Below are 24,846 nucleotides of genomic sequence, written 5' to 3' on the forward strand. Positions count from 1 at the left end.
AGCATGGGAGATCTCTCCACTTTCTATAGTCTTCCTCAATCTCTTTTTTCAGAAGTGTATAGTTTTCCTTGTAGAGGTCTTTCACATCTTTTGTTAGGTTTACACCTAGGTATTTGATTTTTTTTGAGGCTATTGTAAATGGAATTGTTTTCAGACATTCTTTTTCCGTTTGCTCATTGTTAGTGTATAGAAATGCTAATGATTTTTTGATGTTGATTTTATATCCTGCTACCTTGCTATAGCTATTGATGATATCTAGAAGCTTCTGAGTAGAGTTTTTTGGGTCTTTAAGGTATAGGATCATGTCGTCTGCAAATAGGGATATTTTGACAGTTTCTTTACCTATTTGTATTCCTTTTATTCCTTCTTATTGCCTAATTGCTCTGGCTAGGAATTCCAGTACTATGTTGAATAGGAGTGGAGATAGTGGGCATCCTTGTCTGGTTCCTGATTTTAGAGGAAATGGTTTTAATTTTTCTCCGTTAAGTATAATGCTGGCTGTAGGTCAGCATTATATATATATATAAAAGCTATATATATAGCTTTTATATATATATATATATATATATAAAAGCTATATATATAGCTTTTATAATGTTGAGGAACTTTCCTTCTATTCCTAGTTTTCTTAGAGCTTTTATCATGAAATGATGTTGGATCTTATCAAAGGCTTTTTCTGCATCTATTGAGATGATCAAGTGGTTTTTGTCTTTGCTTCTGTTAATGTGGTTTAGTACGTTTATTGATTTTCGTATGTTGAACCACCCCTGCATCCCTGGGATGAAGCCAACCTGGTCGTGGTGAATAATCTTTTTGATGTGTTGCTGAATTCGGTTTGCCATTATTTTGTTGAGGATTTTTGCATCAATGTTCATTAAGGAGATTGGCCTATAGTTCTCCTTTTTGGAGGTGTCTTTGCCTGGTTTTGGGATAAGTGTAATACTGGCTTCATAGAATGTGTTCGGCAGTTTTCCTTCCCTTTCTATTTCATGGAACAGTTTAAGGAGGGTTGGTATCAGTTCTTCTTTAAAGGTCTGATAGAATTCAGCAGAGAATCCATCTGGTCCTGGACTTTTCTTTTTGGGGAGACTCTTGATTGCTGCTTCAATTTCATTTTGTGTTATAGGTCTATTCAGGTGATTAATTTCCTCTTGGTTCAGTTTTGGATGATCATATGTATCTAGAAATCTGTCCATTTCTTTTAGATTTTCAAATTTATTTGAATATAGGTTCTCAAAGTAGTCTCTGATGATTTCCTGGACTTCCATGGTGTTTGTTGTTATCTCCCCTTTTGCATTCCTGATTCTACTAATTTGGGTTTTTTCTCTCCTCATTTTAGTCAGGTTTGCCAGGGGTCTATCGATCTTGTTTATTTTTTCAAAGAACCAACTTTTTGTTTCATTAATTCTTTGTATGGTTTTTTTGGTTTCTATTTCGTTGATTTCAGCTCTTATTTTTATTATTTCTCTCCTTCTATTTGTTTTGGGATTTGCTTGTTCTTGTTTTTCTAGGAGTTTGAGATGTATCATTAGGTCATTGATTTGGGATCTTTCAATCTTTTTAATATATGCACTCATGGCTATAACCTTTCCTCTCAAGACTGCCTTAGCTGTGTCCCATAGGTTCCGGTAGGTTGTGTTTTCATTTTCATTGACTTCCAGGAACTTTTTAATTTCCTCTTTTATTGCATCGATGATCCATTCTTCATTAAGTAATGAGTTATTTAGTTTCCAGCTGTTTGCATGTTTTTTGTCTTTACTTTTGTTGTTGAGTTCCACTTTTACTGCATTGTGGTCAGATAGTATGCACAGTATTATTTCTATTTTCTTATATTTGCTGAGGCTTGCTTTGTGCCCTAGGATATGATCTATTTTGGAGAAGGTTCCATGGGCTGCTGAGAAGAATGTATATTGTGTAGAGGTTGGATGAAATGTTCTGTAGACATCTACTAGGTCCACTTGATCTATTGCATATTTTAGATCTTGGATTTCTTTATTGAGTTTTTGTTTGGATGACCTATCTATTGATGATAATGGAATGTTAAAGTCTCCCACAACCACTGTGTTGGCGTTTATATATGCTTTTAGGTCTTTCAGGGTATGTTTGATGAAATTGGGTGTGTTGACATTGGGTGCGTACAGATTGATGATTATTATTTCCTTTTGGTCTATTTCCCCTTTTATTAGTATGGAATGTCCTTCTTTATCTCGTTTGATCAATGTAGGTTTGAAGTCTACTTTGTCAGAGATAAGTATTGCTACTCCTGCTTGTTTTCGGGGGCCATTGGCTTGGTAAATCTTCTTCCAGCCTTTCATCCTAAACATATGCTTATTTCTGTCGGTGAGATGAGTCTCCTGTAAGCAACAAATTGTTGGATCTTCTTTTTTAATCCATTTTGTCAAACGGTGTCTTTTGATGGGTGAATTAAGTCCATTAACATTAAGCATTAGTACTGATAGGTATGTGGTGATTCCTGCCATTTAGTTATCTTAGTTGTTTGAAGGTTTGATTGTGTATAGCTAACTTGATGTTACTCTCTACTGTCTTGCTTTTTCTTTTCCTGTGGTTTGGTGCTGCCTGCCTTTTCATGGTTAAGTTGGGTGTCACTTTCTGTGTGCAGGATCCCTTGCAGAATCTTTTGTAATGGTGGCTTTGTGGTCACATATTGTTTTAGTTTCTGCTTATCATGGAAGACTTTTATTGCTCCATCTATTTTGAATGATAGCTTTGCTGGGTAGAGTATCCTGGGGTTGAAGTTATTTTCATTCAGTGCCCGGAAGATCTCACCCCACGCTCTTCTTGCTTTTAATGTTTCTGTTGAGAAGTCTGCTGTGATTTTGATGGGTTTACCTTTGTATGTTACTTGTTTTTTCTCTCTTACAGCCTTCAATATTCTTTCCTTAGTTTCTGAACTTGTTTTAATGATGATATGTCATGGAGTAGTTCTATTTTGATCTGGTCTGTTTGGTGTCCTGGGAATATCTTTCTCTAGATTTGGGAAATTTTCCGTTATTATTTTGTTGAATATATTACGCATTCCCTTCGCTTGCACCTCTTCTCCTTCTTTGATGCCCATGATTCTCAAGTTTGGTCTTTTGATGGAGTCAGTGAGTTCTTGCATTTTCTTTTCACAGGTCTTGAGTTGTTTAATTAATAGTTCTTCGGTTTTTCCTTTAATTACCATTTCATCTTCAAGTTCTGAGATTCTGTCTTCTGTTTGTTCTATTCTGCTGGTTTGGCCTTCCGTTTTGTTTTGCAGTTCTGTTTCGTTCTTTTTTCTGAGGTTTTCCATATCCTGGCAGTTTTCTTCTTTATTGTTGTCTATTTTTGTCCTGAGTTCATTTATCCATTTATTCATTGTGTTCTCTCTTTCATTTTGGTGTTTATACAGTGCTTCTATGGTTTCCTTTATTTCTTCTTTTGCTTTTTCAAATTCTCTATTTTTATTGTCTTGGAATTTCTTGAGTGTCTCCTGTACATTTTGGTTGACCCTATCCAGTATCATCTCTATAAAATTCTCATTGAGTACTTGTAGTATGTCTTCTTTTAAATTATTCTTGTGGGCTTCATTGGGTCCTTTGGCATAGTTTATCTTCATTTTGTTGGAGTCTGGATCTGAGTTTCTGTTCTCTTCATTCCCCTCTGGTTCCTGTACTAATTTTTTGCTGTGGGGAAACTGGTTTCCCTGTTTTTTCTGTCTTCCCGTCATTGTCCTTGGTGTTGTTACTGTCCCTGTACTGTGTGTAATTAAGTATTTTCTAGCTTGTAATAATAACAATGGTAATATTGAGAATGGAAGAGTGAGCTGAGATGGAAAGCAAGAAGTTAAAGAAAAGGGGAAAACAAATATACAGACAAGAGGGAGAAAGCAGAACAAGGTATCAGACAAGAGAGTTTCAAAGGTATAAACAGGGAGTGTTAGTGTACTAATCGACAGTAAGCTGAACAGACAATAGAGAGACAGAGAGGATTGAAAATCAAAGATAAAAAAAAATAAGTAAATGAAAGTAATATCTATATATAAAAATGAATTAAAATAATATGGAAAATAGAAAATTAAAAAAAAACAAAAAACCAAAAAACTTCCAAGTTTATATGCAATGCAGTTTCAGTCTTAATAATTTGGATGTCCGTCTCAATCTCCAGTCCTGGAGTTGGTGCCTCAGATGTTGTTCTGTAGTTGTCTCATCAAAGGGGATGCATAAAGTAGAACAAAACTGCACACACACACACACAAGGAAAAAAAAAAAAAAAAGCCCCACCAAGTGTCCCCAGTTCAAATGCAATACAGTTTCACTAAGTTTTTCGGCTTGCAGGTGTAATTCGGTTGTTCTCTCATCAAAGGTAGGGAGAAAAAGAAAAAAAAGCATCTGGAGGCAGTTCTGAGGTATCTGCAACTGTGGCTTGCCTGCCTGCTGCTCTTAGCCTGTAGCTGGGGGCGTTATTTATGCAGATCTCTGGGGTGAGCTAGCACTCACCTGGTCCCACAGGCTTTGTTTGCTCAGAGTTCTCCTGTGTGGGAGCCTCTGCTACAGGCTTTCCCCTTTCCAAGCACTGGGAAAGGTGACACTGCCCCCACGTTGTCAGGCCTGCGTGTTTATTTACAGTTCATGTGGGAGGTGGATCTTCCCCCCCTCTCCTCTGAAGTTTTCCTCCCACTGCCACTTTCAGAAGCTTTCCTGCTCCTGCTTACTGGGCGGTGCTGCTGCTCCTGCTGGCCGCCATGTTTGTTTACAGTTCACGTGGGAAGTGGGTCTTTCCTCCTCCACTCTCACAAGCTTCCCCACTCCTGGTTGCTGGGCACACGCCCCGCTCCTGCCAGAGCCTCTCCGGCCCGCCTGGCTTGTTTATTTACAGTCCCGGGAAGGATTCCCTTCCCCCACTCTTCAGCGCACAGGGCGCCCCACCCTCTTTCCAGCTGTCTTAGCTGTTCTTACTGCTTATTACTCAGTTTCTCTTTTTTTTTTTTTCCCGGGTGGAGGTCAGTCTGTCCAGGGGGCTATGCTGCTCTGGCCCAGGCTTGTCTGTGGGAGTACCGAAGTACCGCGAAGCTCACCTGGTCCGCATCTTCCCAAGCCGTATGGGCGCCGGCCACTGGCGGCCCGGGGGGCCCTCCTCGTTTCTCCATTTAACGTGAAGTGGAGATTCTCTGCGCTGGCTGGAGGTGTGGAGGGGTCAAAGTTATGCCTTTTCTCAGTGATTATGCCTGCAAAGTGTGTCTCCAGAGTCTCTCCAAGATTTCACTATAGGAGGGTCGCTTTCTGCTTCCTACCTCTAGCAGCCATCTTGGAATTCTCTGTAGCCAGGATCTAATTAGACCTCTTCAGGCCTTTTTGTTAGTTTCACCTGGAAAAGCCCTTGTTAGTCATCTAATAAATGAACAAGTGCCTACCACAAACTCATGGAAAATGTTCCTCCTGGATATCATTTCTCTTATGAATACTGCAAGAACTCTTATCAGATATTGGGTTTTTTTTAAATATTCTTTATAAAAATTGAGATTTATATGTTTCTGCTCATTTCAACATGTACTTGTGTATCATTTTCCATGAAAAAGAGCTTTCCTTTACTTCAGCCAGGAGCAAAATTCTAAAATGCAAACTCGTGACTGGGTGTAGGAGGGAAAAGACTAAAATTAGAGAGACCAACGAGCTCTAATATTAGGGATTTATTTTGAATATGTCATTTCTAATGAGCTCTAAAAGGGAAATTTTTTTTAAATGAATTTGCTTATTTTTGTATGCTGAAGTTTATTATATCCTAAACCATAGAAACAGCTGGCCTCTCTGCATTATTTTTGAAGATGTACAGTAAGATTCAGGAAAAAATTATCTACTTAACAAGGTTGAAAAAAATCAATACTTGGCCTAAATGGAGAAGAGACTGACAAGGTGGGGCAAAAGTAAAGAAATTTTGAGTGATATTCTGATTAGTCTGTTTGTACCAGCTGCTCCTAATTTTTTCCAGCCAAACAGTTAACACACCAAATTAGCTATCACATACTGCATTTAGAAAGGGTACTGTGTCACCATGGTAACTGGTTTTGCTTAAACATAGCTCTGCATGTTCATATAGTCTAAATTCGCTACAGAAGAGGAGCACATGATATTCCTGGAGCTTATAAAATATCAGCCTGTTATATTTTTTTCTGAAGTGAGGTATTTGAGTTCATGTTTGTAAATGCTCTTTCTTTAAAGTTTTCCATTTTTGGTGTTTGTCTCTGATCACTTCAGTTGTTATAATCCTGGCAACAATATTACAGATTACATTTCAAATAATAATATGTGAAAGGAATAATTTGTTTATGCTTCTGGCTTTTGTCAGTAAATTCTGAGTGCATGGCATATGAATTGTATAACCTACCACTCTAGCTTCTTACCTTTCAAATGCTATTTTATTTGGCTCATCCTTATGGAGTATTTTGGATCATTTTTCTTGGAAGATTATCCCCAAATAGAATTTCCACCCCCACTGACTCCTTATGATAAAATTGCTAAGAAAATAACTTAATGCAAATGAAAAGAATTTAGAAAAAGAAAGGATTTTGCCACAATATGGGGTCCAAACCAAGAAGTGACCCAGCATTATTCTAATAACATTTGGTCCAAGACTTATCTAAAAGAAAAAAAAATAATTTATGGCTTGAACTCTATTTATTACATGTCATTGGTGGGAAAAAAGTGACTCTTTGTGTCTTTCAAGCCCTTATTTCTTTCTGACTTTTCTTCTTTTGTTTTCTGAGAAGAGAATTAAATATGATCCACTTTGTTAGAAATGAGATCATTTGCTGTTTCACAGCTTGCAGGACCATCCTGTTAGAGAGGGAGAGTAAAATGGCATAATATCCATGGTATTAGTGAATATAAAAATTTGTACAGTGCATGTATCCACATCCCTTCCATTTCAAGAAAAATTGCTACCATTTAGTGGAGCCTTAGTAATGTGACAGCTACTTAGTGAGAAATTTAGTATGCCATGTCATTTAATTCTCACAAAATCTTGCAAATTAGGGTCATCTTCATGGCAAAACAGGAACTTAATGCTCAGAGTGATTAAGTTATGTTCCCGGTCTTACATAACTTATAAATTGGCAAAGCTGAGATGCAAATGCAGATTCCAGAACAGATATGCTCAGAAGAGACTCAGCCCATTTTTAATGGTGCAACTATATACCAAGTATCCGAAAAGAAGGGCTCATCTTCACTGAGTTGCTTTGAATGGGGTATGTTTTCTTCATTACAACCTCATCCCTCTGTTGGAAGAGGTCCTCCAGGAGGACCACCCACCAGGAGGCTGCAGTAACGTAAACCAAACTCTAGAACTTTAAGTTATTATCAATGACTTGCTTTGAACTGGGGTCGTCATCTTAATCAGAAATTGAATGTATAACACTTACCTTCTCCTCCAGACCATTGGACTCTTGCACAGAAATATCTCTTTAAAACTTTGAGATTCCTCTGCATGCAATGAGAGGAAGGAAAATAGGCATTCAGCAGAACCTTCTTAGAGCATGCTTTAGTGACTGAGGGGAGACTGTGCTCTGAATTTTCTCATTCATAGGAGTAAGGAGAAAGCAATAGCTGTAGTTGGCCATTGAAGAATGGTAAGAGCACCATCTGAGTGGGTGAGAGGGACAAAGAACTACTGTCTCTCCCCTGCTGTGACACTGGTGTGACCAGCATTCAAGGAGGGAAATCCATAGGTCCTTGAATACCAGAGCTGGAGATGACCTTCAAGAAAATCCAGTCCAGTATTACCACTCTGGGTATTAGACAGCTTCCTATACAAATATCCCAAAGTCAGATAAGGAGGTGGGCTGGGGAGATTCCTGAGGGAAGCTTCTGGTTGTGCATTCCAACCATAATTTTCAACCAATGTTTCCACTTCTATCCATTTTATATTTTGGACTTTCTGTATAGATTTTGCCTCATAAACAAGGACCTAATTTTTTTAAATTAGAAAATGCCCTTATTTTATAAATGAAGAAACTTTGACTTAGAGGTAATCTATCATAATATTTCCTTCTTCAGTTATGAGCAAATTGTTGGAGAATATTCCTTTTAGTAGCATAAATATTGATGTTACAACCCATTTTCAGATACCTGCTAAGAAAAGTGGACATCTGAGCAAATGACAGTTTACACACCCAAAGTCCATGCCTCGATTCTACCAAAATGTATCTGTTATGTTCTTTGAGACAAATCAATGACAGAAGCTTGCATTTATTTTCTCTTTAATATAAAAACAACAACATGAGCCTCCTTTCCTAGAAACAAATTCAAGGGGCAGAGTTGACTGGGTGTGCTATCAAGAAAGGGTCAGTGTTAAAGGACACAAAAGTATATGTCAAGAAGAGTAAGTTTAACATTACTAACTCAAAGCCAGAAGTCTTAATTTAGCCAAGGAATTGAAAAGATACCAGACTGAAGTGTGAGCCAGCCCCATAAGTCTTTACTTAAGGAGGAAAAAGCAACCAAAACCATCTCCTTTTTGCAAATTAATGTGCAAGCTTCTTCTTTAAAATTTTTTCATAATTTTGGGCAACTGAACGGTTTAAAAGAAGCACCACCAACTTTGGACACAAACATTCTTTGGTACAAACCCAGCACTGCCCAAGACCAGCTGTGTGCATTGTTCAGTCTGTAGACCTGCGTTTGTCTTTATAAATACCTATAGGACCATAGGAAGGATTAGGGAGAATGTATGTCATGTTCCCAGAACAGTGACTGGCATTATGATTATTAAGGATTCAGAATTAGAGCGAACTGTCAGGTTTAGTTTTCCCACAGTTCAGATCATTCTGGATCTATAGCCCATTTCATGTAGCAGGGAAATTCTAAATTCTATTTTAGAGTGGATGTTTTCAGTGCTATGGGGATAATTCTGAAACTTCTCAGCAGGAAAAATGATCATAGGAATGGAGATACAGCAAGAATGGTCACACAAATGTCAGTTGTCTACCTGGGCTAGGTATAAGGAAAGGGGACAACTGTATTGAGCACCATCTTTGTGTGCAATGTGTTCCTTACCATTGCTCAGGGAGAGTGGAAAAAAAATACTGTCTCCTTTCTACACTGCAAAGATTTTACCTAGGTCACAACCAGCTGTCTGTAGCTCCTCAAAGGCTGGCTTGCTTATAGTTTGCAATAATAGAACTTTACAAGGTGCAAACCAAAATTGTCAACTTTGAGTTAAAAAGATTAAGAAAGAAAGTTCAGGGAGAAATGGGAGAACGGACAATTGAGGTTGGCTATCATGCTTCTTGATAGGTGCCACCTGCTCTGCCCAGCCTTCCTTCAAGCGAGAAGCTTTCATTTCGGCTGTTGGAGGGTTCTCAGTGCCGTTGTGAACTCTTGGAGAAACCTTAGCACTGAAACAAAAGTAGATTTAAGGTTAAGCTACCCAGAATAATATGATCTGAGCCAAGTTTCTCGAGGAGCCCCAGAGGTCTGGAGTCAGCCAAGATTCACTGGCACTCGGGTTTAGATGCTTACAATTATGACTGGACCGAGAGAAACTCTTATAGGAAAAACGGTGGGAACGAGCATGATTGAGGAGAGGATTTCTAAAGGGACTGTGGTCATACAAGCTTGGAAGTAGAGATTTTTATTTACTTTAGGGATTTTCTACAACAATAGACAGAACAGTCATACCTCATGTGGTTGTAATTTTTCTATTGAGATTGTTACATTTTTGGAAAATAATATCATTATTTTCCATATTAGGATCTATCGGGCTGATCATTCATCTCTAGTGGGTAAAAATAACAGTTTTAAAAATCCAAGCTATGTAGTTCATACTGAGAATGTGAGCTGGCTGAGTGGGCCATATAGCTGACCACCGCAGGTGGCCACCTTCCTCAAAACATGTTAGCCAGGCTCTCTGGTTCTCTCAGGACCGATTGGCTAATGTCACCCTCATGGCTTCTGTTCTCAAGTCTTATAACTGAGAGGTGGGCATTTTGACTACAATTACTTACTTAAGATGACAACTTTTTTTCCAAGCAAATGGCCTGGGATGAGTAGATGAGAGCACCCTGTTTGAAGAGAAGCATCAACTTAGTATCTTGAACTAAACCAGGTTAATAAGTTGATACATTCTCCGTTGCCCCCAAACATAGTTAAGTTCAAGTATCACCTAGTAGAGAGGCACGTTGCTGACAGCCTGCCCCCAGGCACCATGAACAAGCATATCCTGTGGCCTAGTTATTAAATCTTACTTCTTCATCAGGAAGAAATGATGGACTAACCATTTTAAACCACAGGGTTGCTTTGCACTTGTGCTATGAATATTCATCCATCATTCTGCATTTGCCATGTTCTTTACAGAATGAGAATTTGTGCATGAAGCCACAGAGAGGAAACCAGTGTTTCCTATGATTCTGCTCCCCCAGCCGGCAACGGCAACTCAAGTGTGAGGTTTTTTAACTTATGCACAGTGTTTTCTTGAGGGTTGGTCCTTGAGGAATCTCTCTTCCCTTTGTGGTCTCCCAATCTTGGGAATCCTCACTGAGTAACCAATGTGTCATGAACATAGAACTCTTAGCTATGAGACAGATTCTCTGCCATTTGTCCATCTTTTATTCTACTTTTGGACTCCTGTCTATGTAGAAGGCTATGAAGGGGCCAGGGCCATTTACTTCTTCAAGGTTTCATAAAAATAAGTCAGTATTGCTATCAGTGCCATCAGCACTGTGAGTTGAAGTTTTTTTCCCATTATCTTTCTTGGGGGTTTTTTGGCAGTATTGGGGTTTGATTGAGGCTTTGTGCTTGCTTGTAGGCAGGCACTCTATGGCTTGAGTCACAACTCCAGCCCTGCCCATTTTCTTCTAAGATCTGGGTTGTCATATTTAGCAAAGAAAAATGTAGATGAGCACAAATAAATGTTTAATGTAAATAGGTCCCAATAATTGCATGGGATATACTTATACTAAAAGAAAGTGTTGTTTATGTGAAATTCAAACTTGAGTATTTTGTATTTTACCAGTCAACCCTTTCTAAAATACATGTAAAATGGGTGTTTTATCCCCAGAGTAGTATTGTCAAATTATTATTATCATTATTAGCTCCATTTTGTTGAGGAGTAATCTAAAACCTATCAATGTTCTGTAATTAACAATATCACTCCACTAGGAAGTGCCAGGGCATATCTGATTTCACTCTCATGTCTTTAAATACTCTCTGTGCTGCTCAATTTCTCCTCTAAAAGCTGCAACTATGTCACATTTCTGCTATGTGAAAATTGTCCATATTACCAAAATGGGAAATATTGTAAATACTGCACACAGAAGAGTAGAATTTTGTGCTGAGACTGAAAAACTTTCACACATCAGCCCCAGAGTAACATGCTCTATCATTTGTCTATCTATCATCTATTTTTGTGTCTACCTATCATCTGTCTATCTATCTGTCTGCCTACCAGTCTACCAGCCTGGCTATCTAGGTATCTCTACGTACCTCCCTCCCTCCCTAACTTATTCGTCCATCTATTAATCTTTGTCACAGATTGTACAACTAAGTAAGATAGACTGCCATTGCCTGAGAAACCAGCAACCCTGAGTATTAAAAACATGACTGGGCTTAACATTTTTAAAGAATGCATTTAGACCAGGCATGGTGGTCCATGCCTGTAATCCTACCTACTTGGGAGGCAGTGGGCAGAACGATCACAGTTCAAGACTAGTTTAGCGCACCCCCCCCACCCCGCCATCTCAACAAACAAACTGCTCATGGTGGTGCATGTAATCCCAGCTATGTGAGAGGCATAGGTAGGAGTATCACAGTCTGACGCAAGGCCAAGGGAAAAAGTGCAAAGCCCTATCTGAAAAATAATTAAAAGAAAAGAGGTGGGGTGTGCAGCTCAAATGGTAAAGTGCCTGTCTAGCAAGCGCAAGGCCCCTCCATTAACATAGACTACTTCTTTTTATCTGGTTGCACTGTGATACAGACACACATCTGCTGGATGGACCTGGGGATAGAACCTCCTCTAAGAAGAATCTAAGGACAGTGTAGAGAATTCCCTTATTTATATCCTTACTATATTTAGTGTGGTTTTTATAATGCTAAATGCTAAAAAAAATATTCAATCTGTCCCTGAAAACCAAAGGTGACCTGGCATGTGTTATTGTAAATCATATCTAATTAGTAAACTGCAGGCTAAAGGAAGCTCTAGGGTATTGTATGCTTCGGAAATACAACCAGTACACCCAAGCTAGGACCTTTCACTTTTCAGTTATATTTAGATGGGAGCCTTGGACTCCTGCAAGGGTCGTCCATTTATCAACGGTAATTACCTCAAACAGGTCATCTGCATAAATTCAGCCTGACCTGGGACTTAACTTTCCTTTTCAGTAAGGAGCCTTATGTTCCCAGATGGAATATTTTTGTTCCAAAATGTTGTAGAACAGGGATTAAAAATTAGTTCTAGCCACTTCCTGGAGCACCATGTTAAAAGAGACTTCTCAGGCCACATTCTGGTTCTAAAGACACTTTCCCAATTGATCAGCCGTGTTTTCATGGTTGCGTGTTTGGAGAAGGGTACACATGCCTTGTATTTTATACACTTCCATTAGAAGCATAAGGTGACCACATGAGACTGGAAATTAACTTCCTATTCCTGGGACAAGAGAGTAGTGTTTGCAGCCGGCAGAGGCTGCTACATCTCTTCTTCAAATTAATTGGCTAGGACATTTGCTAAGCAGAGAAACACTGAGTTCCCTCCCTGTACCTTACCATATTCATTCATGTGGACTTGTGCTAGAACCTAAATATTTATGCCCCAACCTAAACTCATATGTCACAATCCTTACCCTGCCCTGTAGGGTAATGGTTGTTTTAAGAGGTGGGCCATTTGCAAGGTGAGTAGGCTGTGAAGGTTGAGGGCTCATGAAAGAAGACCAGTAGAGACAGATCTTTTGCCTGTCCCACTGTGTGAGGATTTAGAAAGAAGGCATTGTTTCTCCACCAGAGAGTGGGCCGTCACCAGACCCTGAATCTGCAGATGTATTGATCTTGGATTTTACAACCTCAAGTAGTATGAGAAATACATTTCTGTTGTTTATAAGCTGCCAAGTTTATGGTATTTTATTATAGTAGACTGAACAGACTAAGACGACTTGCTCAGTGCTAAATTATGCAGGTGCTTGCTCACAGTTGTATACAGAAGTACAGCCAATTGTATCATCTGCATAGAAGCTTAGCTTAGAGACATGTTAACATGTAACATTAAAGAAGATGGAGAACCCAATGCCTTTTTCCTCTCCATGTCATATTTTATCAAGTCCCTTATCTATGCTGCTCAAATGATTGTCCCAAATTTATAATTTTTAGTGAACTACCCTTTTAATTTTATTTGTAGCTCCAATTCTGTCTAGAATCAGACATTTTTCTTGGATTGGTCCAAGCTGATTCAACTGATGGCCAGCAAATCAAATTCAGATCACCACTTCTTATTAAAGAAGTACCCAAGTCCCTGTGTGAGTATCTTTTCCCTATGTGTTCATTTTCTTGGCACCTTCTCTGTCCTAATGCAAACAGACTTCTGTAAGCCATTGAGACCAATTGGTATTAATTCCATTAGGCCCATTTTGGGATGTCTGGGCCGAATTTCCGTAATAGACAGAGGCTCAAAATGGGTAAAATCAGTTGATTGTCTGTGACTCTTTTTGGCATTCAGGAAACAATAGTAAGATTATGTAAGCCAGAAAACCTCCAAGCAAATTCTTAATGTCAATGAAAACGCCAATGAAATGGACCTGTGTAATTTCTAGTTAATAGGACTCCATAGATAAAACAGACCCAATACTTCTGAGGCTCCAGATATAATGAAGAGGATACATACACATTTACTGGTGAATGACCCTCTGGGACCCAGTAGCACCAGGAAGTAGCCTAAAAGTGTCCCTTTCTCTCCGAAGGACTAACCCAGCATTTGCAGTTAGTTTGAGGGTACCTTGGACAATGGCACTGGGAGGGGAGTAAGTGGAAGCAGATTTGCCTCTTAGATCTCACTTGCTAAGCCCTATGCCCGGTCCAAGTCCTCATTATCCTAAATAAGAAAGGTGCCATATGGGTCAGAGGCAACTAAGCCAGGAGTTCTGTATGTCCTCTGGGAGGAAAAATGTCCTTCAAGGAGGCTCCTAAGCAGATCCACAACCTAGCTTTTGAGCAAAACCACTTCACCTCTTCAGAAATCAAGGGGAGTTAAGAAGGAAAATTAAATCTATGTATTTGAAAACCCTTACGTTTTCTACATTTTTATGTTCCTTATGCTTGTAATAGAGATATACAGATGACAAAAGGAGTCAGAATTGAAAGTACTATGGGGTGGGGGTCCCACTGTGCTGAGAATTGCTATGGTGTAAGACAGAAACACCCAGCACAGCGACACCCCTCTGCCTCCTACAACTTCTCTGAGTTTCATTGTCTTCACCTACAAAACAATAAAATGGAATCTTTCCTATGTAGCTTAAGACATACTTTGGCATGTCAGTGTTTTGTACATTTAAAATAATAATATAAAATGATATATAATAATATAAAGTGAATGTGGTCATGTTCTAAATGTATATGGTATCTTAAAATTTCTAAATAATGTTTGCTTTGTTTGAATAATAAAAGTAATAAGTTTTAAGTAGGGAAAACTGTTTTCAATATTCTAATCATCAGGAGACACTATAGGGAAAGGTATTGTCTCACTCTGATCCCCCATCAGAAAAACAAACAAACCAGCTTGCTTTTGGTTTCTTAGGACAAACCAGTTATCAAACTAAGTTCAAGAATAACAGGTCATACTAAAGGGATATCCATTGAGTTTGAAACTTAGAAAAATAAAAGGCCACAAAACAAAAGAAAGTATGTTCAATGAAAGAATAAAGAGTTTTATTCTCAACCATGGGCTATAATAAAAGCAAACACCAAAATAGGAGAAAATCTCTCAAAGAAAAGTCACATTCTGTCTGACAAGGCAAGGATACATGACATATAGTCTGTCTCTACCATGCACCGTTTAATGTTGTACACCTCATCAGTGGTGATTACTTAAGTAAAATAAAATGCAAACAATTCCAAGTGTGTTTCTCAAGATTATCCCAGCCATACTATCATCCTTTTTGTTTGTTTTCAGCAGTGTTAGTCACTAGTAAGTGAAACACAAATTCTTTTTTCATGAATCTATTGGCATATTAATTGTTTGCTATACAGGGGAATACACTGTGATATTTATATATGTGCTTAAAACGTATCTTAGTCAGATTTACCCCCTCCATTATTCTCCCTCTTTACCCTCCCCCTTCTCAGAACAATTTCTAATATTTAACAGCTTACTGTATGGTGCATTATATTATATTCATATGTAGATGAGTTATTTCAATATTTTTCATTCTCTAATATTTTCTTTACCTTTCCTGCCTTCCGTAGCCTCCTCAAATGGACTCACTAATGCAATTTTGTTTTCTCTATCACCAGGTATATATAATTCACACTTGGTCATGAGCTATCCACACAGAGAGGGAGGGGAGCAAATGAAGTAGGGCAGGGGCCTAAAGTTAGGAAGTTTTCCCACTTTCTTTTTCAGAGGAAGAGGAAGCCATTCAGGAGATACGATTTGAGGTATGTTTTAGGAGACTGACTTGGAAAATATGTAAGGGAAGTTGGTGGAAGAGAAATTGGAGGTAGTTACAAGGATCGTGCAAAACAAGCTGACGGTGGGAAGGAAAGCAAATGAACAATGAAGAGAGACTCTTCCATGATTCCACAGCTCAGTCATTCATCTGTTAAATATTTTCAGTTCTTGAATTCACGGACTATGAGCTAGACACAAAGGATATCATTATGTGGAATACAAATTAGTGATGGCGTTGGTCAAAAAGCCATGTACACAAGCAAGTGCGTGCAATGCATGCAAATAAATCCTAAGAAAGGTAACAGAAAATGTTTTTATGAAGGCGTAAATAAATGACATTGACAAGAGTTTTGGATGAGGCAAGATATCCTCAACAAAGTGACATTCACACTAAAATAATAATGAAAATAATGAAGGACTCAACTAGGTAAAAGGTAGAGAGTGGGTACAGAGGAAGAGGTCAAAGAAATATTTCGGATAGAGAAAATGTCACACGCAAAGGCCATGAGGCAAGACCAAGTAATTGAAATAAAGTGTGGCTGGGTTTAGGGAGACTAGAAAACAGATAAAAAAATAACACATGAAATATGTCAAGTAGCAATTAGGTATATAGAGGAAAAATACAGAAGCACGGGGGCAACTGAGAAAGATGCGGCAATAAGGAACACCTGAACAGAGACCTAAAGGAGGTAAGAGATGGAGGCAAGTGGATAGCTGTCGGGGGGAGATTTCCAAGTAGAGGTGTCACTGTGGGATGAAGATGCTAGAAAATGGTGCTGGCATAGACTACTTGCAGGAAGTTAACTTGACTCAAGTTGACTTGGCTCGTGATCTTAAGAAAAGAAAAGCAGCCGCCCAGACCTGTCTGCTTTTAGAAATTATGTTTCCCACTTGAAAAGGTGGCATCAGTTTGCTTGGGACAAGTAAGTTGCTTGTGCAAGGAAAAAGCATTTAATTAGTGGGTGACACTAATTAGCCTTGGGTAAATTGAAAATTAAGATTAGAAAAGACTAAGTAAATTTAATCCATATTACAAATACTTCTGTGTTAGAGTAAGAAATAGGGCTGGGGTGTAGCTCAGTGGTGGAACACCTGCTCAACATTCACAAGACCCTGAATTCTATTCCCAGCACCACAAATACTAAGAAATGATTTTTATTTCATATACTTACAATGTTTGAAAGAATTGGGCATGTTTCAGTTGTGCAGACAATTTAAAATGTCTAATTATTCATTTATACTTGTGATTGTTAAATGGAAAAACTACAGAAATGTTTTATGACATTTAAGGTAGATTTCTAAATCTGTATTTTTAGTCTTAATAAAGAGCTTGTTAAATACTTTGTATGCTTTTGTTGATTGATATATTTGCAATACTTAGTAGAATTAAATATGTTAAAGGGCTAAGTGAAATTTAAAATACTAAAGCCCCCAAACATTTTTTAAATAAAATATTAAAGTCCCTTAAAAGTAGTTATTTTGGCCAGGTATGGTGGTACATGTCTATAATCCTAGCTACTACAGAGGCAGAAGGACAAAAGTTAGGGCAAAAGTTAGGAAGACTCTGTCTCAAAAATAAACAACAACAACAAAAAAAATGCAAACAAAAGGGCTGGGAGAATGGTAGCGCACTTGCTTAGCAAGCTTGAGGCCCTGGGTTCAATTCCCATTACACACACACATACATACATACAAGTGGTTATTTCAATTTATCAGCTTTTTAAATAGAAAATTGAGCCTTTATCAAAAGAAACTATATTTTCAATCCTACTACTTGAAAGGGGTGAGGAACACAAAGGTCCCCAAGAGATAGCACTGTAAGTGTCTGCTACAAAGTAATTTTTTGACGAATAGTTGTTGAATTAAAAATTGAGGTCAGATCTAACTAAAGAAATTTACAATCCATTGGAGAGCTAGGCACATGATATGAACAAAGTCTTAGAAGAATAAGTATCAATGATCTGATATATTTTATTAACCTTAACAACAACCATCTATGTTAACTACTTCTTGACATTTCTAGAGCTAAAACATCCACCAGTCCCTTCCCTGTGCCTTCATTTGCTGGATTCTCCTCTTCTCCAAAGGCAAAGGGAGAGGAATTTTGAGGCAGTGGTGCTCACTGTGAGAAAGCTGTCCATCCACGTGAACACCTCAACCCATGGACCAACACCAAGACTTCACTTCTGAAACTGTATCCCAGAGGGAAGCTGTTGCACAGGTGGCCTGCACATTAAATCCTGGACTCCAAAACCCTTTTCATAGGTCTATTTCCAGGTTAGCTACCAATTCAGATGACCATATATTGTTGATTCAATAGCATGCCAGAAAAATCCAACTTTGAAACTTGAAATTTTTCCAACTGAAAATTTCAGACTAGACCATGCTACCACTGCTCAGGAAGCCACTTTTCATGGCTCTGCCTCAAGTTGTAGACCTGAAGCTGCAATCATATACTCCTCTTGTGACACCTTACAGGAATCTTCCCAGCACCCAACCATTACATTCAAGTCCCCAGTACCAATTTTACACATTGGAATTGTGTGTAGGGTAAAAATACCGAAACTTCTCTAAGCCAGACTTGACTCTCTTCCTTCAGTATTCTGTGTTTCTACGTGTAAGCTTTGTGGATGCATCTGTTTTGAGTTATATAAATATACCAAAAAAGTATTTTATAGCAGGAAAATTTATGCATTCCATATTCTCACAGCTTGGAAATGGCCAAATTTATTCTCTTGGATAAATGCTCTGGGGATAAAATCAAAAGAACAACTCCAAAGCAATATTTTGAGTATTTCTGCCAGCATCAAAGAAGAGCTGCATAAAAATAGACAAATGTATATAACATATTTTGCTATGTATGCTGAGATAGAGGAGACACTGCAGATAATCCCAAATGATCTGATGATTCTAATTTTAAAATTTTGGCTTAAAATGTGTTCCTATGCTAATATTTACATTTGAACATAGGTGAACATAATCAAATCAAAGGAAATAGGGAAATGGGAAGGTGTCAGTAGGACCTACAGAAGAAAGGATTTTGTGCAGCATTTGTACCACTACTGGAAGGTTCTCACCATCAAGATAGAGGGGACACTGAAGAATGTCACTTACTGCTACTAGCTTGTAGGGAGAGCTGCATCCTGGTGAAAGTGTTCTCTCTTTCCTCCTTCCATGGGAAATGGAGTCTGCTGAAATACCATCACCCACTCTTTCTTCACCCTGCCCCAGACAGCTGCCATAAAATGACAATTCTTGTCAAGACCAAGGATAAGTAGGTGATGAGTCCACAGATGTGGTTCCTGACAGGACCAGAAGACACTGCTGACATGTCCTCGATATATACTTACTACTTCTATCACAGTTCAGAAATCTATCACAATTTCTCAACCCAAACTCATAATTTCAACATATTAACAAGTTTCTACACCTGCTTCCTAATGCTTGGTGTTCTCTGCTAGCCTCATCCCTGTGACCATACGTAATTGTACCTGTATTTCTGAGTCAACTCTGCCCACCCCTTCCCCAGTTTTTGTGGATATATCCGACCCAGCATCAGTGAATATAAAGTTGAAAAAATCAACTAGAAAAAAGTAGAAAATTGTTCAGATAACTGATTTTTGTCTTATTACAAGTTAACTTAACTCAGCCCTCTCTATGTATCCTGTCTTTCACTACCTTTTTACTAATCTCTTTCTAAAATATATACTTATTTTTTATCCTAACTATATTTTTAAAATAAGCCTTTCTTCTTTTTTTTCTCATTTCCCATTAGTGAGTCAAATATCAATCCAACCCTGGCTGAAAACATAGTCCTTTGATGTACTGCTATCAAGGAAAAAACTTTTTGATATGAAGTTGGGAATAATAAATAATTGGCATTCTCAAAATATAAATCCCTTTAACAGTTCCTTAACAAATTTGGATAAAGTTGTATACGTCTCTTAGTATTTTTACTTTTCTCAAGAATTTATATTAATAACAAAAATAAGTTAAATTTTAGTATCCTTTTGTTCAATTTTTAGCATGACAATCATATTTAATGCACAATTTTTATTACAAATGTGTAATTTTTAATTATGAATTTAATAGGTTTGGCATGTGGATCTGGACAAGCAGTAGTAGTTTATGAAGTTATAGCTGTAAAAAGAATATTACAATGACTAATATCAAACTTTTTCAAAGACAGCCATTTTAAATTGAAATATGCCTGAATACATATTTTCAAAACATATAAACATCTATAGATCTAAAGTTCTCAATAATGCAGGATTGGTAGGTTATTTTCCTTTTATTCTACCAGCTGTTGGATAAACAAACTATGCTATGAACTCTGCAATTACCTTCGTACAGAAAGTCAGTTGAAGACATGGATGTGGTCCAATTAAGCTGACACTTGCCTTTCAACTTTTTTACACAGGTGGAGATTGAACAGGATGCAAAGCTGCCAACAGTCCTGATTTCTGTACCTAAAATGTAGACACTGTAAACTTCATTAGTTAAAAAGCAGTCTGCTCCATTTGCCTGAGTTTTCAAACTTGTCATTTTACCTTTTGGCAAAATACAATTTGACCTGCAGTTTCTCTACTGAACAACTACAATTATATACCCCCTAAACTAAATTTTTATGTGAATAAAAATATGTCCCTGAAGTTTTACCAAAGATTTTTCATTGAGCAAAAGAGCCCTGCTTGTGTAGTATGAAGTCTTCACAGAGAGGTGGGTATGTTTCTCTTTAAATTTTCAAGATCTGCAGAGTACACATTGCATGACTCATCAGTCTAATATTTGAGATATATTACATATTCAGACACTTGACAAATTTTTATTAGACTTTATAGAGAACTGATTTTTCTCAAATTATCTATACCCTATAATGTCCTTAATTTTGTCCATATTGTGAAGAAGAATTTAGTTTTAATTTGCCCCCAAAATTATTCCAAATTATTTTCACCTACTATAAACCTCTCAACATCTTCTAACATAAGATTGAGCTTATTGTTTGGAAGTTTATTTTATTTAAATAAAATAAAATAAAACTGTATCTTCAAAATAAACAAAATTTTTACCTAGTACTTAATATGATTCATTAGTTCAGAAATGTAACTGAGTACCTATTCTCTTGCCGGATACCTGATCAGGCAATTAATCAGTTTCTGAGCCATCTAACTTGATAATATTGGAATTTTTTCATGTAGCTAATATTTATTAAATTCATCCCATGTTCTAAGTGCTATTCTGATTATAGGTTTACACAGAAATAATTTGAAGACTCGCCCTTAAATAACTCCTATTTTTGCCAGAAAATTAGAAATAAGCACAAAGAAATAAATGCCCAATAGAAGTACTTTGCAAAAATCTTATGCAAACAGAGAAGGAGGAAGGCCAATTTTATTTACTATGAGGCAAAGATACCAAATCTACAAGAGAGGCAGCACATGGGTTGATATGTGCAAGATTGGTTAGTAGGAATTTTCTAGAGAGAAGAGTGGAAGGGGGGGCTCCAGACAGAAAGAATACATATAAATATATGAAAAAGGAGAAAACATGGCAGGTATTTTGATGAAACAGAATGAAGAGTATGTAATGAAATGTAAAGATGCAGTTCTGAAATCTGGACCTGCTCAGTGATGCTATGCTATCCTTGAAGAACTGCCTTTGGTTTCACTTGATCTCATCCTAAACACTGAGAGTTGATTGATGGTGCTTTTCACTTCTGTTATTTGCTAAATACTCTAATAGAGTTAAGGTATCTCTAGAATTAGGCTAAGAGTAGTTCTACACATGATTTAAGGGAAAAAAAAACATTGAAAATTACCAGCCTGTCTCTTCACTCATCAATAAGTATTTGCCTTGGCTATACATTTCCACAGGATTCCAGGGACCCCAAACCTAAACTTAACTCTAAGAATCCTCTGAATCATCTCCTGCCTTGTATAATCAGATGAGTCAGATTTTCAGAAAATTCTTTCTCATTAATGAAATCTTATAACTTTTAATTGTGTATCAGTTTCTTTCTACTGCAATGAGCAGGCACCCTCTGTAGAACTTGGACATTTATTTTATAGGTGATGTAAATTGCAAGTTAGTTTTAATTAAGGGAGTTATGAGTTACACTGAAAGTGGTGTGCAGTTCAGTACAAAACAAATAAAGCAAAGAGATGTATTGGCTGACCCTTGGTAGCGAGTAGGCAGTAGAAGACTGCAACCAAAACTAAAGCTGTGGTCCTCAGGATAGAGATAAAAGGGAACACCTTAAGGATTCACAGGCTGATATAAGGGATAGGAGAAAAAAACAATTACCTTTAGAGACTACTACTTAAAATTGTGAGAGATTAGTATCAAGCAAATTTCACACTGAAAAATAAGAACAAAAGCACCAGAGAGCTACAAAGCAGCAGACTTGAGGGATCATGGCCCCAGAAAGAAGAATGTGTTCAAGGGATTTAAATATTCCCAGCAGGTTTCCCCATGATGCATTTGCCATTCATAAGAAGAATGGAACCAAGATCCTCAAAAGTCAAACAGGAAGAGAAAGAGAAGATAAACAGTTTTGCTTGGCACTCTTACAAATATTAGAGAGACGTAAAGTTGCAGGTCTTTCAGAAAAGAAGCATTACTGGTCACCAGATACACTTTCTACTGGGACTGCCAAAAGCCAATGCAATGGAAGGAAGGATGAACAGGAAATAATTCAAACTTCACAGAATGAAATTTCTCTTTTCTCTCCCTTAATTTTACTAAAATTACTTCGGTTTGGCAGGTCATAACATTTCATTGTGTATCAGAACACAGGACTATTTGACCAAAACCCATGAAGAGGAACAGATAAATAAAATAAATTACATGGGTGATAAGAGATGTTTGTATTATCAAACATAGACTTTTAAAATATCTGTGATTGATGTATTTGAACTTAAAAAAGCTAAGTCTATAAAAATGAAATGAAAATTTAAGAAATGGAAAAGAAAATAAAGTCTACAAATAATTTTAAGACAGAAAAGTCAATAGAGGTGCAAAGGACTTAAGTAGGAACTTCAGAAAAGAAGACATTCAAAAGGCAAATAAACATGTGAAAAAGTGTTCAAATATCACTATTTTATTCAGAAAACAACAACTAAAACCTTAACAAGATACCAATAAAAGTGTTTGAGCATGGATATAAATACACTGATATTTGAAAGAATGCAGACAACACTGTCTCTCTATATGTGTGTGTGTGTGTACTATTTAACATTGGCAGGGATATTGTGTGACTGGAATTCCTACATTTCTAGTGGAAGAATTTAATGATTATAAATTTTAACAGTTCCTTGACAGTGACTATTAAAGCTAACATCTGCAGATCTAATGGCCCAGCAATCTGACCCTTATATATCATGCATAAAAATATTCATTGCACTATTTATAATAGACCTAGATGAAAATAATTGAAAAGTCCATCAATAGTAGCATAGGTTGCAGTATAGTCAAATATTGTACAGCAATAAAAATGGCTCTAGTAGTCTTATATGCAACAATATAAATGATTGTTAATCATAGAGGGAAAGGATTCAGACACAAGTACTGTATCATTGTATTTGTTAAAAGTCTAAGACCAGTTAAAACTAACCTAAGATGCTAGAAGTTTGGAGGGTGTTAGTGACTACGGGAAAGCCTCAGGAAGTCTGAAGTCCTGGAAATGTTTTATTTATTAATCTTGGTGATGTACAAAGGGATCTTCATTTTGTGATAATTTACCAAGTAGCATACTTTGTGCAGATTCATTGACTATTTTTTTCTATTGGTCAAAGAAAATTCACCGTGAAAAAAAATTCAACATTTCCCACTGTTCTATGGCTCCACAGTCAACTTGGTTTTCCTTTGAGATTTTCTAAGCCACTTTCCCTCTTGAGAGGCAAGGGTTAAAATTTGGATAATAAAATAATCACTGGTTCCCAATAAAGCATTAGACATGCTCATGAATTATTTAACTTTATAATTTCGGCTTACTTTGCCTGCATATGTGTGCCAGAAAAAACACCCATTTAGGTTGATGCCAACTGGATTTTTTTTTTAATTCTCTCTTCAGAGTGCTAAATATTGCAGCAGGATTTGAATCAAATAATTTTACCAAATTCAAGTGTTTCTGCTGATCCATCCTTTAGTCATGTGTGGGTAAAGATTAAAGATGGAGGAGATGGAAGGTAACTGGTAGATTTCTTGTTAGCCTGTCCCATGCCCTCCCATTATTCTCTGTATTCCCAGTCCCTAGGATGGATGCTGATAACACAGGAGATTAAGATGGCTCCCCACTGTTAAAATGGAGATTAGCAGGTTTTACCCAGTTCATTATTACCTAATTTGGAAAAACTGCCATGCTACCCTCAGAATATGAAGGATACATCCAAACAAGAGACATACAAGAGGTAGGCTGTTCTACTGTTCAATATAATTTGGGTAGGAAATATTTAGACATATATATTCAAAATTTATTCTTGACACCTGTAGACTTTCTGTACATATCTTCCAAACTATTGTAGTAGCATGGATGAGTCCATTTTGCATTGATAAAGAGTTACTTAGCTTAGCATTTTGGAGTCTGACAGTCCAAGAACAGGCGACACCATTGATTTGGTCTCTGATGAGGGCCCAGTAGAGGACTGTACCATGGCAGGAGCTCAGATGAAAAGGAGAGATCACATGGCAAAAGAGAAAACCAGAGTAAAGAGGTGGGAGGTTATCAGTCTTGCTTTTTTTTTAAATAACAATTTTCTTTGAAAAACTAGCCAGGTCCCACGGGAACTACACTAATTCCTTCCTAGAGCAGTGCCCTCAGTGACCTAATTACTTCCCACTAGGCCTCACCTCTTAAGGTTCCACTGTTACCAAAAGTCAACCTGTTGCAGTAGGGTTCAGAACAACTGAGAGGGCACCAAAGCTTTTGAAAAGCAAGTTTATTAAGCAAGCCGGTAGCGACTCAGCAGACTCATGTCCAAAGTCTGAGCCCCAAGAACAAAGGGGGCCTTCCTTATATACCATTTAGAGCAGGTTACAAAAATGGTGGGGGGGGGGGTTGGTAAAAGCTTGTCTCATACATAATCACATGGATTTCATTGGCTGTTTTAACCTCTGGGGCTAGGTGACCTTCCTCTGGTTTCCAGGTAACATTCCCCAACTCCTGTTTTCCTTTGTTTTACTGTAGCACTCATTAATCTCTCTTCCCCCTCCACGTCTTCCTGCCAC

General features: G+C 37.5%; 1 long non-coding RNA gene across 1 annotated transcript; it reads right to left on the reverse strand.

Moving 5' to 3' along the window:
• Positions 1-8,264: 8,264 nt before the first annotated feature.
• LOC141410726 (uncharacterized) lies at positions 8,265-20,567 on the reverse strand. The gene is made up of 4 exons (XR_012435516.1): positions 19,965-20,567; positions 18,736-18,856; positions 9,980-10,036; positions 8,265-9,370 (listed from the first exon to the last, which is right to left on the reverse strand). It is a non-coding gene; the product is annotated as an uncharacterized lncRNA (long non-coding RNA).
• Positions 20,568-24,846: the final 4,279 nt, after the last annotated feature.

Source organism: Castor canadensis, chromosome 9 (assembly GCF_047511655.1).
Source record: "Castor canadensis chromosome 9, mCasCan1.hap1v2, whole genome shotgun sequence".
NCBI lineage: Eukaryota > Metazoa > Chordata > Mammalia > Rodentia > Castoridae > Castor > Castor canadensis.